This window comes from Macaca mulatta, chromosome 4, assembly GCF_049350105.2.
Source record: "Macaca mulatta isolate MMU2019108-1 chromosome 4, T2T-MMU8v2.0, whole genome shotgun sequence".
NCBI lineage: Eukaryota > Metazoa > Chordata > Mammalia > Primates > Cercopithecidae > Macaca > Macaca mulatta.
Genome location: NC_133409.1, coordinates 116,896,938 through 116,913,792, shown reverse-complemented (window position 1 = coordinate 116,913,792; position 16,855 = coordinate 116,896,938).

Genomic DNA, 16,855 nt, shown 5'->3' with positions numbered 1-16,855 from the left:
GCTTCCAAACTCATTTTAGGAGGCAAATATCACCCCGATACCAAAGCCAGAAAAGGATACTACAAAAAAAGAAAATTAGAGACCAAATTCCCTGATGAATACAGATGCAAAAATGTAACAAGATACTAACAAACTCAATTCAACAGCACATTAAAATGATCATTCACCACATTAAAGTGGGATTAATCCCAAGGGTGCAATGATTGGTCAACCTGTGCAAATATATAAATGTGATATACCATATTAACATAATGAAGGACAAAATGTATGATAATTTGAATGGATACAGATAAAACATTTAAGTGTTTAATAAAATTCAACATATGATAATAACTGTCAAAAAGATGCATATAGAAGGAATGTACCTCAATGTAATGTTATATATGACAAACCCATAGCTAACATCACACTCAGTGGTAAAAAGTTGAAACCACTTTTTTCTGAGATCAAGACAAGCATGCTCACTCTTGCCATGTCTAATCAACATAATATTGGAGGTCCTAGCTATAGCAATGAAGCAATGAGGTGAGAGAAAAAATAAAAGGCATGAGGAAGTTAAATTGTTGCTGTTCACAGAATTAACCAAAAAACAATTAAAACTAATAAATGAATTCAGTAAAGTTTCAGGATGTAAAACTGAGTAGCATTTCTATACCTGAGTGAACTATATTTAAAAAAGAAATTTTAAAAATTACGTTTACAATAGCTTCAAAAAATAATAAAATTATAAATAAATTGAATCAGGTAGGTGAAAATTGTACACACTAAAAACTATGAAATGTTGATGAAAGAAATAGAAGACACAAATAAATGGAAAATATCCTATTTTCATGGTTTTAAATACTTAATATTGTAAAAATGTCCTTACTACCCAAAGAAACCTACAGATTTAACACAAACCCTACCACAATACCAATGACATTTTTCACATAAATAGAAAAACAATACTAAAATTTGAATGAAACCACAAAAAACTATGAATAGCCAAAACAATCTTGAGTAAAAAGAACACAGCTGGAGGCATCATACTACCTGACTTCAAAATTTATGGTAACCAAACAGCTTAGTACTGGTATAGAGTAAAACGTATAGACCAATGGAATAGAATAGAGAAAACAGAAATAAATCAGCTAACTGATTTTTGATGCATGTGCCTAGAGCACCCAATGGGAAAAGAACAGTCTCTTCAATAAATGTTGTTGGGATAACTGGATATGCAACTGCAGAAGAATGAAATTAGACCTTTATCTGACACTGTACACAAAAATCAACTCAAAATAGATTAAAAACTTAATGTAAGACCCAATACTATGAAACTGCTAGAAGAAAATATGTGGGGAAAGCTCCATGGAATTGGTCTATGCGATGGTATCTTGAATATGACTCAAATAGCACAGGCATTCAAAGCAAAAATGTATAAAAAAGGATCACAGAAATCTAAAAAGCTTTAGCACAACAAAGAAAATGATCACTAGAGTGGAAACACAACTTACAGAATGAAAGTAAAATTTACCAACTATACATCTGATGAGGGCTAATACCCAAATTACATAAGTAACTTAAATAGCTCAATAGTCAGGAAACAACCCTATTAAGAAATGGGCAAAGGACTTGAATAGACTTTTGTCAAAAATATATGCAAATAGCAAGCAAGTATATGAAGAAAATGCTTAACATCATTAATCATCAGGAAAATGCAAACAAAAACCATAATGAGATATTACCTCATATTTATGAAAATAATTTTTCTCGAAAAAACAAAAGATAACAAGTATTGGTAAGAATGTAGAGAAAACAGAACACTGTTCTTTCTTTAATGCATTGTTGGTAATAATATTGCCATTATGAAAAGCAATATAAAGGTTTTCTCAAAAAAACAAAAATAGGATTACCATATGATCCAGCAATGCCACTACTAGATATACAGTCATCCCTCAGTATCTGTGGCTATTCGATTCTGGGATCCCCATGGATACTAAAATACACAGATATTCAAGTCTCTTATAAACATGATATAATATTTGCATATAGCCTGAACACATCTTTTCACATACTTTAATGATCTCTAGATTACTTATAATACCTAACACAATGTAAATGTTATGTAAATAGTTGTTATACTCTATTGTTTAGGGAATAATGACAAGAAAGAAAGTCTGTATGAATTTAGTGCAGACGCAATTATCTTTTTTTCTGAATATTTTCTTATTTTCCAACTTTTATTTTAGGTTTGGGGGTACAAGTTCAGGTTTGTTATATGGGTAAGTTGCAAGTCATGGGGATCTGTTGTACAGATAATTTCATCACCCTGGTAATAAACGTACTGCCTGATCGGTAGTTTATTGATCCTCACCTTCCTCCCACCCTCCACCCACAACTAGGCCCCAGTGTCTATTGTTTCTTTCTTTGTGTGAATGTGTACTCAGTGTTTAGCTCCCACTAATAAGTGAGAGCATGTAGTGTTTGGTTTCATGTTCCTGTGTTAATTTGGTTAGGATAATGGCCTCCAGTTTCATTCATGTTTCTGCAAAGGGCGTAATCTGATTCTTTTCTTGTGGATGTGTAGTAATCTATGGTGTATATATATCAGGTTTTCTTTATCCAGTTCACCATTGATGGGCAATTGCATTGATTCCATGTCTTTGATATAGTGAATAGCACTACAATAAACATTTATGTACATGTGTCTTCATGGTAGAATGATTTATATTCCATTGAAAATAAATCCCAGTAATGGGATTGATGGGTCAAACGGAAATTCTGTTTTAAGTTCTTTGAGAACTGTCCAATGTGCTTTCCACAGTGGCTGAATTATTTTACATTCTACGCAGTGTAAAAATGTTTCCTTTTCTCCACAACCTCACCAGCATTTTTTTTCTTTTTTGACTTTTTAATAATAGCCATTCTGACTGGTATGAGATGATATCTCATTGTGGTCTTGATTTGCATTCTTTTAATGATTAGTGATGTTGAGCCTCACTTTATATGCTTTTTGGCCACATGTATGTCTTCCTTTAAGCAGTGTTTGTTCATGTCTTTTGCCCATTTTTTAATAGAGTTTTTTGTTTGTTGCTTATTGATTAAGTTTCTTATAGATTCTGGATATTAGATTGTTGTTTGATGCATAGTTTGAAAATATTTTCTCCATTCTGTAGGTTGTCTGTTTACTCTGTTGATAGTTTATTTTGCTGTGCAGAAGCTCTTTAGTCATTTACGTCCCATTTGTCAATGTTTGTTTTTGTTACAATTGTTTTTGGTGTTTTTGTCATGAAATTGTTGCCAAGGCTTATGCCCAAAATGGTATTCCCTAGGTTTCCTTCTAGGATTCTTATAGTTTTAGATTATACATTTAAGTCTTTAATCAATCTTGAGTTAATTTTTGTATATGATAAAAGGAAAGGGTCTGGTTTCAATCATTTGCATATGGCTAGCTAGTTATGCCAATAACATTTAATGAATAAGGAATCTGTATTAGTCCATTCTCATGCTGTATGAAGAAATACCTGAGACTGGGTAATTTATGAAGGAAACAAGTTTACTTGACTCACAAATACACAGGGCTGGAACGGTCTCAGGAAACTTACAATCATGGTGGAAGGAGAGGCAAACACATCGTTTTTCACATGGCAGCAGCAGAAGTGCCAAACACAAGGGGAAAAAGCCATCATATCTTGTGAGAGGTCACTCACTATCACAAGAACAGCATGAAGGGTTACCACCCCCACGATTAAATTACCTCCCACTAAGACCCTCCCATGACATGTGGGGATTGTGGTAACCACAATTCAAGATGAGATTTGGGTGGAGACACAGCCAAACCAAACCATTTCACCCCTGGCCCCTCCCAAATCTCATGTCCTCACATTTCAAACATAATCATGCCCTTCCAACAATCCCCCAAAGTCTTAACTCATTCCATCATTAACTCAAAAGTCCAAGTCCAAAGTCTCATCTGACACAAGGCAACTCTCTTCCACCTATGTGCCTGTAAAATCACAAGCAAGTTAGTTACTTCCTAGATACAAAGGGGGTACAGACATTGGGTAAATACACCCACTCCAAATGGGGGAAATTGGCCTAAACAAAGGGGATACAGGACCCACGCAACTCCAAAATCCAAAAGGGAAGTCACTAAACCTTAAAGTTCCAAAATTATCTCCTTTGACTCCATGTCACACATACAGATCACACAGATGCAAGAGGTGGGATCCCACAGCCTTGGGCAGCTCTGGCCCTGTGGTTTTGCAGGGTAAACTTCCCCTCCTGGCTGCTTTCACAGCCTGGTGTTGAGTGGCTGTGGCTTTTCCAGGTGCACAGTGCAAGCAGTCGGTGGATCTACCATTCTGGGGTCTGGAGGATGGTGGCACTCTTCTCACAGCTCCAGGAGGTAGTGCCCCAGTGGGGACTCTGTGTGGGGGCTTGGATCCCACATTTCCCTTCTGCACTCCTCTAGCAGAGGTTCTTAATGAGAGCTCTTCACCTGAAGCATACTTCTGCTTTGACCTCTGGGCATTTCCACACATCTTCTGAAATGTAAGTGGAGGTTCCCAAACATCGATTCTTGACTTCTGTGTACCCACAGGCCCAACAACACATGTAAACCGCCAAGGTTTGGGTCTTGCACCCTCTGAAGCTATAGCCTGATCTGTACATTGGCCCCTTTTAGCCACGGCTAGAGCTGAAGCAACTGAGACACAAGGCACCATGTCCCAAGGCTGCATAGAGAAAGGGGACCCTGGGCCCTGTCCATGAAACCATTTTTCCCTGTAGGCACCCCCGACAGTCCCTGGAGACATTTTTCCTATTGTCTTGGTGATTAACATTCAGCTCCTCATTGCTTATGCAAATTTCTGCAGCCAGCTTAAATTTCTCTCTAGAAAATGGGGTTTTATTTTCCATCATATCGTCAGACTACAAATTTTTCAAACTTTATGTCCTGCCTCTTCTTGAATGATTTGCCACTTAGAAATCTCTCCTGCCAGATACCCAAAATCATCTCTCTGAAGTTCAAAGTTACACAGATCTCTAGGGTAGGGGCAAAATGCTGCCAGTCTCTTCGCATAGCAAGAGTGACCTTTACTCCAGTTCACAAAAAGTTCTTCATCTTCATCTGAGACCATCTCAGCCTGGACATCACTGTTCACATCATTATCAGCATTTTGGTCAAAGCCATTCAACAAGTCTCTAGGACTTTCCAAACTCCCACATCTTCATGTCTTCTAAGCCCTCCAAGTCTCTAGGAAGTTCCAAACTTTCCCAGATTTTCCTGTCTTGTTCTGAGCCCTCCAAATGGTTCCAACCTCTTCCTGTTACACAGTTCCAAAATTATTTACACATTTTCAGGTATCTTAACAGCTGTGCCCCACTCTGTGGTACAAATTTACTGTATTAGTTTGTTCTCACACTGTTATGAAGAAATACCTGAGACTGGGTAATTTATAAAGTAAAGAGATTTAATTGACTCACAGTTCCACAGTACTGGGGAGGCCTCAGGAAACTTACGATAATAGTGGAAGGGGAAGCAAACACATTCTTCTCTGCATGGTGACAGCAAGGAGAAATGTTGAGTAAAAGGGGAGAAAGCCCATTATAAAACCATGAGATCTTGTGAGAATTCACTCACTATCATAAGAGCATCATGAGAGTAAGCACCCCTATGATTAAATTACTTCTGACCAGGTCCTTCCCATGACACATGGGAATTATGGGAACTAAAACTCAATATGAGATTTGGATAGGAACATAGCCAAACTGTATCAGAATCCTTTCCCCGTTGCTTGTTTTTGTTGACTTGGTTGAAGATTAAATGGCTGTAGGTTTGTGGTTTTATTTCTGTGATCTATAATCTGTTTCATTAGACTGTTTGATTTTGCATGAATCCATACTCTTTTGGTTACTGTAGCTTTGTAGTGTAATTTCAAGTCAGATAGTGTAATAGCTTTGTCTTTTATTTGTTTGCTTTGGATTTTGTTTTTTGGTTTCGATTTTGATGTTTGTTTTTGTTTTTGTTTAGAAGTGCTTTGGCCATTTAGGCTGCTGCTTTTTTGGTTCAGTATGAATTCAAGACTAGTTTTTTTTTTTCTAATTCTGTGAAAAATATTATTGGGAGTTTGGTAGGAATAGCATTGAATCTTTAAATTCTTTTAGGCAGTATGGCCATTTTAACAATACTGATTCTTCCTGTCCATGAGCTTGGAATGTTTTTCTATTTGTTTGGGACATATCTGATTTCTTTCATCAGTGTTTTTTAAATCTAGTTGTAGTGATCTTTCAACTCCCTTGTTAGTATTCTAGGTATTTTATTCTATTTTTGGTGTGGCTATCATAAGTGGGACTGTGTTCCTAATGTGGCTCTCAGCTTGGATGCTGTTGGTGTATAGAAATGCTACTGAGTTTTGTACACTGATTTTGTATCCTGAAACTTTCCTGAAATTTTTTTCAAATCTAGGAGCTTTTGGGCAGAGACTGGGGTTTTGTAGTCATAAAATTATGTCCTTGGCAAAGAGAGATAGTTTGACTTTCCTCACTTCGTATTTGGATGCCTTTTATATTTTATCTTGCCTGATTGCTCTGTCTAGGACTTCCAGTACTATGTTGAATAGAATAGACACGTGGGCATCCTTGTCTTGCTCCAGTTCTTAAGGGGAATGTTTCCAGCTTTTGCTCATTCAGCATAATGTTGGCTGTGGGTTTCTCGTAGATGGCTCTTATTATTTTGAGGTGTGTTCCTTTGTTTCCTAGTTTCTTGAGGGTTTTTAACATAAAGGGATGTTGAATTAAATTAAAATCTTAATGCATCTGTAGAGATAATCAGGGTTATTTTTATTTTTAGTTCCATTTATGTGACTAATCACATTTTTTGATTTACATATGCTGAGCCAACCCTGCATTCCAGGTATAAAGCCTACCTGATTATACTGAATTAGCTTTTTGATGTGCTTCTGGATTCAGTTTGCTAGTACCTTGTTAAGAACTTTTGCATATATGTTTCTCATGAATACTGGCCTGAAGTTTTCATTTTTGGTTGTGACTCTGCTAGGTTTTGGTATCAGAATGATGCTGCTGACATAGAATGAGTTAGGGAGGAGTTCCCCTTAATTTTTTGAACAATTCCAGTAGGCTTAGTACCAATTCTTTTTTATATGTCTGGTAGAGTTTGGCTGTGAATCCATATGTCCCTGGGATTTTTCTGGTTTATTACTAATTCAATTTTAGAACTAGTTATTGTTCTAAACATGGTTTTAATTTCTCATGTTTTTACATTGATTTCGTATCCTGAAACATTACTGAAGTTATTTATCAGATCTATGAGCTTTTAGGAAGAAACTATGGGGTTTTCTAGCTATAAAATAATATCTTTGTCAAAGATTGATAGTTTAACTTCCTCTCAGTCTTGGAAGGATTAGTCTTGGGATTGAGTCCTGGTTCAGTCTTGAGAGGTTGTTTGTTTCCAGGGATTTATTCATTTCTTCTAGGTTTTCTAGTTGCTGTTCATAGAAGTGTTTGTAATAGTCTCTGAGGATTTTTTTTTATTTTTGTTTTTGCTATTTTTGTGATGATGTAACCTTTGTCAACCGTAATTGTGTTTATTTGGATCTTCTTTTTTCCTTTATCAACTTAGCTAGTGATTTATCAAACTTATTTATTCCTTTGGAGAACCAACTTTTGGTTTTCTTGATATATGTTTTTTCTCATTTTAATTTCATTCAGTTCAGCTCAACTCTGATTTTGATTCTTTTTTCTGATAGCTATGAAGTAGTTTGGTTTGACTTATTTTTCTAGTTCCTCTAGGTGTAATATTAGATTCTTAATTTGAGATATTTTTAACTTTTCGATATGGGCATTTAGCACTATAAACTTTCCTCTTAACACTGCCTTAACTGGGTCCCAGAGATTCTGATATCTTATATCTTTGTTTTCATTAGTTTCAAAGAATTTCTTGATATCAGACTTAATTTTATTATTTACACAGAAATCATTCAGGAGCAGGTTGTTTAACTTCCATGTAATTCTATGGTTTTGAGCGATCTTCTTAGTATTGATTTTTATTTTTATTGCAGTGTGGTCCAAGACTGTAGTTGGTATAACTTTATTTTTTTTTAATTTGTTGAGAACAGTTTTATGGCCGATCATGTGGTTTTCTCTGTATGTCCCCAACAGTGGGGACCACAGTCACTCAACTACAAAATTTAAATACAATAGGACTGGGCAAGGTGGCTTACGCCTGTAATCTCAGCAATTTGGGAGGATGAGGTGGGCAGATCATTTAAGATCAGGAGTTTGAGACCAGCCTGGAAATATGGTGAAACCTCATTTCTACTAAAAATACAAAAATTAGCCAGCCATGGTGGTGGGTGCCTATAATCCCAGCTACTTGGGAGGCTGAGGCAGGAGAATCAATTGAACCTGGGAAGTGGAGTGTAAGTTGCAGTGAGCCGAGATCACACCACTCCACTCTAGCCTGGGTGACAGAGTGAGACTCTGTCTCAAAAATTATAATAATTAAAATAAATAAATACAATGGGAATAATTGGATTCCTAGGTGGCACGGTCCAATGGCCTCACTCAGTAGTCAATGGCAAAGTGGGTGTAGCTACCATAATGGACAGCAGAGGCAAAGCAGCAATCAGAATGGTTTGACTCATGTAGAGCTCTGGCATTGACTAATTAATCACGGTGTTCCTAGAAGTCAAATTGATAGGATGCCTATTGCATTTCTACTTAATATATAAGCATAAAACTTCTAGGTCGAATGGAAAAAAAGACTAATTTGAATTATAAAACAGAGAATAATGGCCTCTCAATCAATTTCCAGACTTGAGCCAGTTTACAGACTCAGAACCCCTTAAACGAAAGGGAGGCTGTGGTCCTCTTGAGGAAGGACCCCCTACAGTACTGACAATTTATGCTGTTAATCTTTCTTCCTTCCCCAAGAAGACCTCCAGCCTTTTACTAGGGTAACTTTACACTGGGAAAAGGGAAATGATCAGACATTTCGGGTACTACTGTACACTGGCTGTGAGTTGACATTGATTTCAAGGGACCCAAAACATCACTGTGGTCCTCCAGTTAAAGTAGAGCTTATGGAGGTCAGGTAATTAATGGAGTTTTAGCTCAGGTCCAACTTACAGTGTTTCCGGTGGGTCCCAGACCCATCTTGTGGTCATTTCCTCAGTTCCAGAATGCATAATTGGCATAGATGTACTTAGCAGGTGGCAGAACCCCCACATTGACTCCCTGACTGATAGAGTGAGGGCTATTATGGTGGGAAAGGCCAAATAGAAGCCATTAGAGCTGCCTCTACCTGGAAAAATAGTAAATCAAAAACAAGATTGCATCCCTGGAGGGATTGTGGAGATTAGTGCCACTATCAAGGACGTTAAAGACACAAGGGTGGTGATTTCAACCACATCCCCATTCACCTCTCCTATTTGGCCTGTACAGAAGACAGATGGATCTTGGAGAATGACAGAGGACTATCATAAGCTTAACCAAGTGATAAAACCAACTGCAGACGTGGTTTCATTGCTTGAGCAAATTAACACATCTGGTACCTGGTATGCAGCCATTGACTTAGCAAACGCCTTTTTCTCCATTCCTGTCCATAAGGCCTGCCAGAAGCAATTTGCCTTCAGCTGGCAAGGCCAGCAATATACCTTTGCTATCCTACCTCAGGGGTGTATCAACTCTCCAGCTTTGTGTCATAATCTTATTCAGAGAGGACTTGATTGCTTTTTGCTTCCACAAGGTATCACACTGATTCATAACATTGATGACATTATGCTGAGTGGATCCAATGAGCAAGAAGTAGCAAACATACTGGGCTGACTGGTGAGACATTTGTGTGCCAGAGGATAGGAAATAAATGTGGACTAAAATTCAGGGACCCTCTACCGCAGTAAAATTTTTAGGGGTCCAGTGGTGTAGGGCCTGTTAAGAGATATCTTCTAAGGTGAAGGATAAGTTGCTACATTTGGTCCCTCCTATAACCAAGAAAAAGGTACGACACCTAGTGGGCCTGTTTGGTTTTTGGAGGCAACATACTCCTCATTTGGTTGTGTTACTCTGGCCTGTTTATCAAGTGACCTGAAAGGCTGCCAGTTTTGAATGGGGTTCAGAATGGGAGAAGGCTCTGCCATGTGTCCAGGCTGCTGTGCAAGCTGCTCTGTCACTGGGGCCATATGACCCAGCAGATGCAATGGTGCGGGAGGTGTCAGTGGCAGATAAGGATGCTGTCTGGAGCCTTTGGCAGGCCCGCTATAAGTGAATCACAGCAGCGGCCTCTAGGATTTTGAAGCACGGACCTGCCATCTTCTGCAGATAACTGCTCTGCTTTTGAAAGACAGCTCCTGGCCTGTTACTGGGCTTTGGTTGAAACTGAATGTTTGACTATCGGTCATCAAGCCACCTGAACTGCCTATCATGAACTGGGTGCTTTCTGACCAATATAGCTACAAAGTGGGTCATCCACAGCAGCATTCCATTATCATATTGAAGTGGTATATACGTGATCGGGCTTGAATAGGTCCTGAGGGCACAAGTAAGTTACAGGAGTAAGTGGCTCAAATGCCCATGGTCTCTGCTCCTATTACCCTGACTTCTCTTCCCCAGCCTTTACCAATGATCTGATAGGGAGTTCCCTATGATCACTTGACAGAGAAAGAGAATGCTAGAGCCTGATTCACAGATGGCTCTGCATGATATGCAGGCACCACCTGAAAGTGGACAGCTGCAGCACTACAGCCCCTTTCTAGGACATCCCTGAAGGACAGCAGTGAGGGGAAGTCTTCCCAGTGGGCAGAATGTCGAGCAGTGCACCTGGTTGCACACTTTGTGTAGAAGGAGAAATGGCCAGATGTGTGATTATACACTGATTAATGGGCTGTATCCAATGGTTTGGCTGGATGGTCAGGGACTTGGAAGAAGCATGATTGAAAAATTAATAACAAACTTGGGGAAGGGGTATGTGGATAAACTTCTTTGAGTGGTCAAAAATGGAAGATATTTGTATCCCATGTGAGTGCTCACCAACGGGTGACCTCAGCAGAGGAGGATTTTAATGATCAAGTGGATAGGATAACCCGATCTGTGGATACCACTCAGCCTGTTTCTCCAACTACCCCTGTCTTTGCCTAATGGGCCCATGAGCAAAGCGGCCATAGTGGCAAGTATGGAGATTATGCATGGGCTCAGCATCATGGACTTCCACTCACCAAGCTAAGCTGGCTACGGCCACTGCTGAGTTTGCTGATTTGCTCAATTTGCCAGCAGCAGAGACCAACACTGAGCCCTCAATATGACGCCATTCCTCGGGGTGGTCAGTCAGCTACTTGGTGGCATGTTGATTATATTGAATGTCTTCTATCATAGAAAGGGAAGAGGTTTGTCCTTATTGGAATAGACACTTACTCTAGATATGGGTTTCTCTATCCTGCACATAATGCTTCTGCTAAGACAACCTGGACTCATGGGATGCCTTATCTACCGTTATGGTATTCCACACAGCATTGCCTCTGACCAAGGCACTCACTTTACAGCTAAAGAAGTACAGCAGTGGGCTCATCCTTATGAAATTCACTGGTCTTACCATGTTCCTTATCATTCTGAAGCAGCTGGATAGATAGCGCAATGTAATAGCCTTTTGAAGTCACAATTACAACACCAACTAGGTGACAATACTTCTCAGGACTGGGGCGAAGTTCTCCAGAAGGCCATGTATGCTCTGAATCAGCCTCCAATATATGGTACTGTTTCTCCTATAGCCAGGATTCACAGGTCTAGGAATCAAGGGATGAAAGTGGAAGTGGCACCACTCATGATCACCCCTAGTGATCCAGTAGCAAATTTTGCTTCCTGTTTCCATGAAACTATGTTCTACTGGCCTAGAGTTTGTAGTACCAGATGGAGGAAGGCTGCTACCAGGAGACACAACAATTATCCCATTAAACTGGAAGTTAAGATTGCCACCTAGACACTTTGGACTCCTCCTACCTTTAAGTCAACTGGCTAAGAAGGGAGTTACAGTGTTGACTGGGGTGATTGACCCACACTATCAAGATGGAATCAGTCTACTATTTCACAGTGGAGGTCAGGAAGGGTATGCATGGAATACAGGAGATCCCTTAGGGTGTCTCTTAGTGTTACCATGCCCTGTGATTAAGGTCGATGGGAAACTACAACAGCCAAATCTAGGCAGGACTACAAATGACCCTTCAGGAATGAAGATTTGGGTCACTCCACCAGGAAAAAAACACAACCTGCTTGCTAAAGGCAAAAGGAATACAGAATGGGTGGTAGAAGAAGGTAGTCATCAATACCAGCTATGACCATGTGACCAGTTGCAGAAATGAGGACTGTAAATGTCATAAGTATTTCCTTCTTCTTTTGTTAAAAGCATATTTGTGCATGTATACACTTGTACTAAAAACAACTTCATTTTATTTCCTTCTTTCTTTATCATGTGACATAAGATTTATTGATTTCACTTCAGCACTTACGTATTGTAAACTTTATGGAATAGCATTTGAGTTGGGGATTGGTGCATTTCTGGTTGTACAAAGGATAGTTGTATTACATTATATATAATTATGACCTTATTATTGTCTTTATTTGAAGGTGATATATGATCTCTGGAGATGTGCATGGGTTCAAGTTGACAAGAGGCAGACTTGTGATGGTTAATACTGAGTGTCAACTTGATTGGATTGAAGGATGCAAAGTATTGATCCTGACTGTGTCTGTGAGGGTATTGTCAAAGGCAATTAATATTTTAGTTAGTGGGATGGGGAAGGCTGACCCATCCTTAAATCTGCAAGGGAACAATCTAATCAGCTGCCAGTGAGACTAGGATATAAAGCAGGGGGGGAAAAAAAAAAAAAAACATGAAAAGGCTAGACTGGCTTAGCCTCCCAGCCTACATCTTTCTCCTGTGCTGGATGCTTTCTGCACCAGTCTCCAAGTTCCTCAGCTTTGGGACTCAGACTGGCTTCCTTGCTCCTTAGCTTGTAGACAGCCTATTGTGGGAACTTATGATCGTTTGAGTTAATAATACTTAACAAATTCCTATATATCCTATTAGTTGTGTCCCTCTAGAGAAGTCTAATACAGGTTGAATTCAGACAAATTCAAGTATCAGCCAAATGGTCTGAAATTTTTGAAAAATGTTAACACCAACATCATGAAAGGCATAAATGAAAGGAGTGGCTCTTCCAGATAAAAGGATACTACACCTGAATTCAACGCTTTAAATATCACTGAAATCTGAATGTTTTATAAAAACTATGAAGAACATTATTAGGAAATTTAATTTTTTCTCAAAATAAACTATATGTTATTGTATTATTATTAATTTCTTTTAGTTATTGTGGTGGAGTCATAGGACTACATTTCTCACCACTGCTACGTATTCTATGTTGTGTTTGTGAATTATTAGAGTTCTGTCACTTTCTCAATGTGATCAATAAGCAAGCATTTATTTAGGGCCAGAAGGGGATTCTGGGGCTTATGACAAATCTCAATAATTCAGAATTATGTACCAAAAAATGGCAAATTCTATGGTATGACAAGTGCTTATACACACACACACACACACACACACACACACACACACACATATATGCATATCACTGGAGAGAGATATATATATATATCTGTATATCTCACTGGAGATATATATATATGTGTGTGTGTGTGTGTGTGTGTGTGTGTGTGTGTGTGTGTGTGTGTCTCACTGGAGATTCTATTAAAAGGCAGATTCTGATTTGGCGGGTTAGCAGTGGAGCCTGAGAGTCTGCATAATAAACTATGGGCCCTTGGATCACCAGTTGAATAGCAAGGAGTACAGACTGAAAGAACTCTAACATAAAGAAATTACAAAGAATTAGAGTAGTTAAGAAAGGCTTCATAGAATAAAAGAATCTTGATACTTTTACTTTTTTCAAAAATGAAGGGTCAAAGTGTAAGACAGAAAGTTATAATAGCAGTGTTCATTTCTTCATTCCTTACCTCGTATATCTTCTCAACAGCTAGCATGTAAAAGACACTATGTGCAGAAGTGAGGGCAGTGTTTTGATTCATCGTAGTATCTCTCACAGTGTTTTATATAAAAGAGGAGCTCCGTGAATGTATTTATTGAACCCAATTTAATTTATGGCTAGGGAATAACCTAGAAAGGGAATTAGAGAGCGAAATTATCATGATGCATTTGTGGGTTGGTAAAATAAATAGCTCCAACTCCAGAGAAGCTTAACTGCCTGGAAGGAGAGGGTGAAAAAATATTATGAAACATCTTGAAACAATAACAGAGAAGTGTCCATTTTATGTAGTTGAAATTTCCTATATTGCAAAATAAGATTCTAAAAATAATGTTATAGGACATTTATTCTGGCAGCAAAAAGCAGTCTTGATTGGAGAGGTGCAAAGTGGCCAATGGAAACCTGCTGCATAATCCAGAGCACCGGGCTCTCCTTCTAATTTATCAGTCTTCTGGCTTCAATCACTTCCTTTGCCATTTTCTCTTTGGTCTCTATCACAGATTGAGGAAACTAAGTGCCTTCTAATTGCAGGACACTAGGTCACTAGTGAAGATGAGACCCTGGTCATCTTTTTTCTTTGTCCATATCAAAGCTCTTATATGCATAACTGATATATTTTTAACCTTTTACAACTATCTTTCAAAATAGAACTCTTGTCTGAATTGTTGATAAAAATTCAAGCTGGGCAATTATTGAGGTTAGCCTTTTAGTTACAAACATTTAAATCCTCCATGGGTTATATTTAAACCTGTTAGTAAATATTCACATGCAGATTGTGAATAATTTCTTCCTCTCCGTGTTTGCATTTTCCTTTTCTAAACATTGTCTTTTGATGAACCAAATTGTTTTTAAGAATAATTTATCTACTTTTTATCTATACCCAATAAAATATTGAAAATTGTATGGAAAACTTTGGAGAGGAAAATACAAATCCTTCTCTAACAACCCTCAGAAGGAAGCAACTTTGCCAACGCCTTGATTTGAATTTCTATCCTTCAGAACTAAGAGATGATAAATTTCTGTCTGTAAGTCACCTAGTTTGTTTTCCTTTGTTACTGCAGCCCTAGCAAACTAATAAAATACAATTTGTGTGCATAAAAGAAAATAATGACCTAGAGAGATTAATTAACTCATCCAGGGGAATACATTCAATGGTATCAGAACTTGTTCTCAAACTCATTGATCTCTGATTGTGAAGGCCTTGCCCTTAACCAGTGTACTACATTGAAGAAGTGTAAACAGTTAATAAACACATGAAAATAAATTAATCCTCACTAAATGATATTTTAAGAAATGATTATTTGTCTTAATTTCATATCAGTAGAAAACTACGTAAATACTACTGCTTTGTAGATGGTTTATTAAATTGATCACTCTTCCTCATTTCTATTTAGAGTATAAATTAACACAGACTCATTTATGGCATTTGATAAGTTGGCAATATAAATACAAAGAAGTCCTTAGACATGTTTATTGTTTTCACTCAGAAGGGATTTATTTTTAAATATCAGTAGAACTGAGTAAAAGTTTATCATTGCAATATGATTAGTAGTACCAAAATATTGAAAACATTCAAAATGATCACACATAGGGGAAGGTTTAAACAGATTATAGCATATTCATATGATGGAATTTTATGTGGCCATTAAAAGTGAAGATGTAGAAAAAAACTTTTTAAAGAAATACCAAATATATACATTTTTAAACATAATTGGTAGAAAGTTTTAATTTTCATGAAGTGAGAAATATATAGTAAGATTTAACAGATGCTAAATTTTGCAGTTTGAAATGTTCTAAATTGGGGAATAAGGTAATACAAATAATGTTTTAGGATGATTATTTATTTATTATTTAGTCCCAAAGATTATTATATCAAAAAATAACACTCAATAGATAGGTTTAAGAACATCCACACCACTCTCCTTTTTTCTCTCCTCCTTTTCTAGTCGTAAACCCTATCTTGAAACTGTTATGTTTGTTTTCTGTGTTGTATATATAAAATAATTTTGAATTTTAAGATTACATAAATGATTTCATACTCTAGTATCAGCTTTTCTATTCAATAGCTTTTAAGTTGAAAAGCCATAAAGATCACTTTAATAAAGCATTTAAATTTTTCTTTTCCATTTAAGAAAGTATGTTACAAAATATCATATACAGGATGATACAACTATGTACATATATTCTCATGTATTTATGCATAGGCAACAATATGAATAATTGTAAACAAAAATCTTATTGTGTTTAGTTCTGAATATTTGGTTCTTCAAACTATAAGCTGTTCATATTTTTTAAAAACATACATTCTTTGTAAAATTATATATATACATAGATATGTAATTTCTGTTCACAACTCTTAAGAATCTCATTCATAAATTAAGAAATATGCCACATGAAGAAATTATTCACCCATTACTATTCTGTAGAAGAAAGTGGTGCCTAAGTTTCAGTCTCCAAAAAAAGCTTTAATTTATAAGTTGAAGTGATTTAAACATATATGAAATCTGTATCACCATATCATCACAATTTATTTGTGGAAGTAAATTAAAAATGGGACATATTAGTCCACTAAAGAAATAGTTATAAAGAGAAATAAAATGTTCAAGTAAATATAAGGAAGGTATGGGCAAACCTAAAATGTAATGTATAGTTAAGAAAAAATGACATTAAAAATATGACTTTATTAATAAGATAGTAAAATGTTTCAAAAGTGTCAACCGATGAACAGAGACTTGGAATAAGAAATTAAAATATGTTTAATTATCATGGTGTTTATTGAAATAAGATAGTGAGTTATCTGATAAATCCCAGAAACCTCTCAT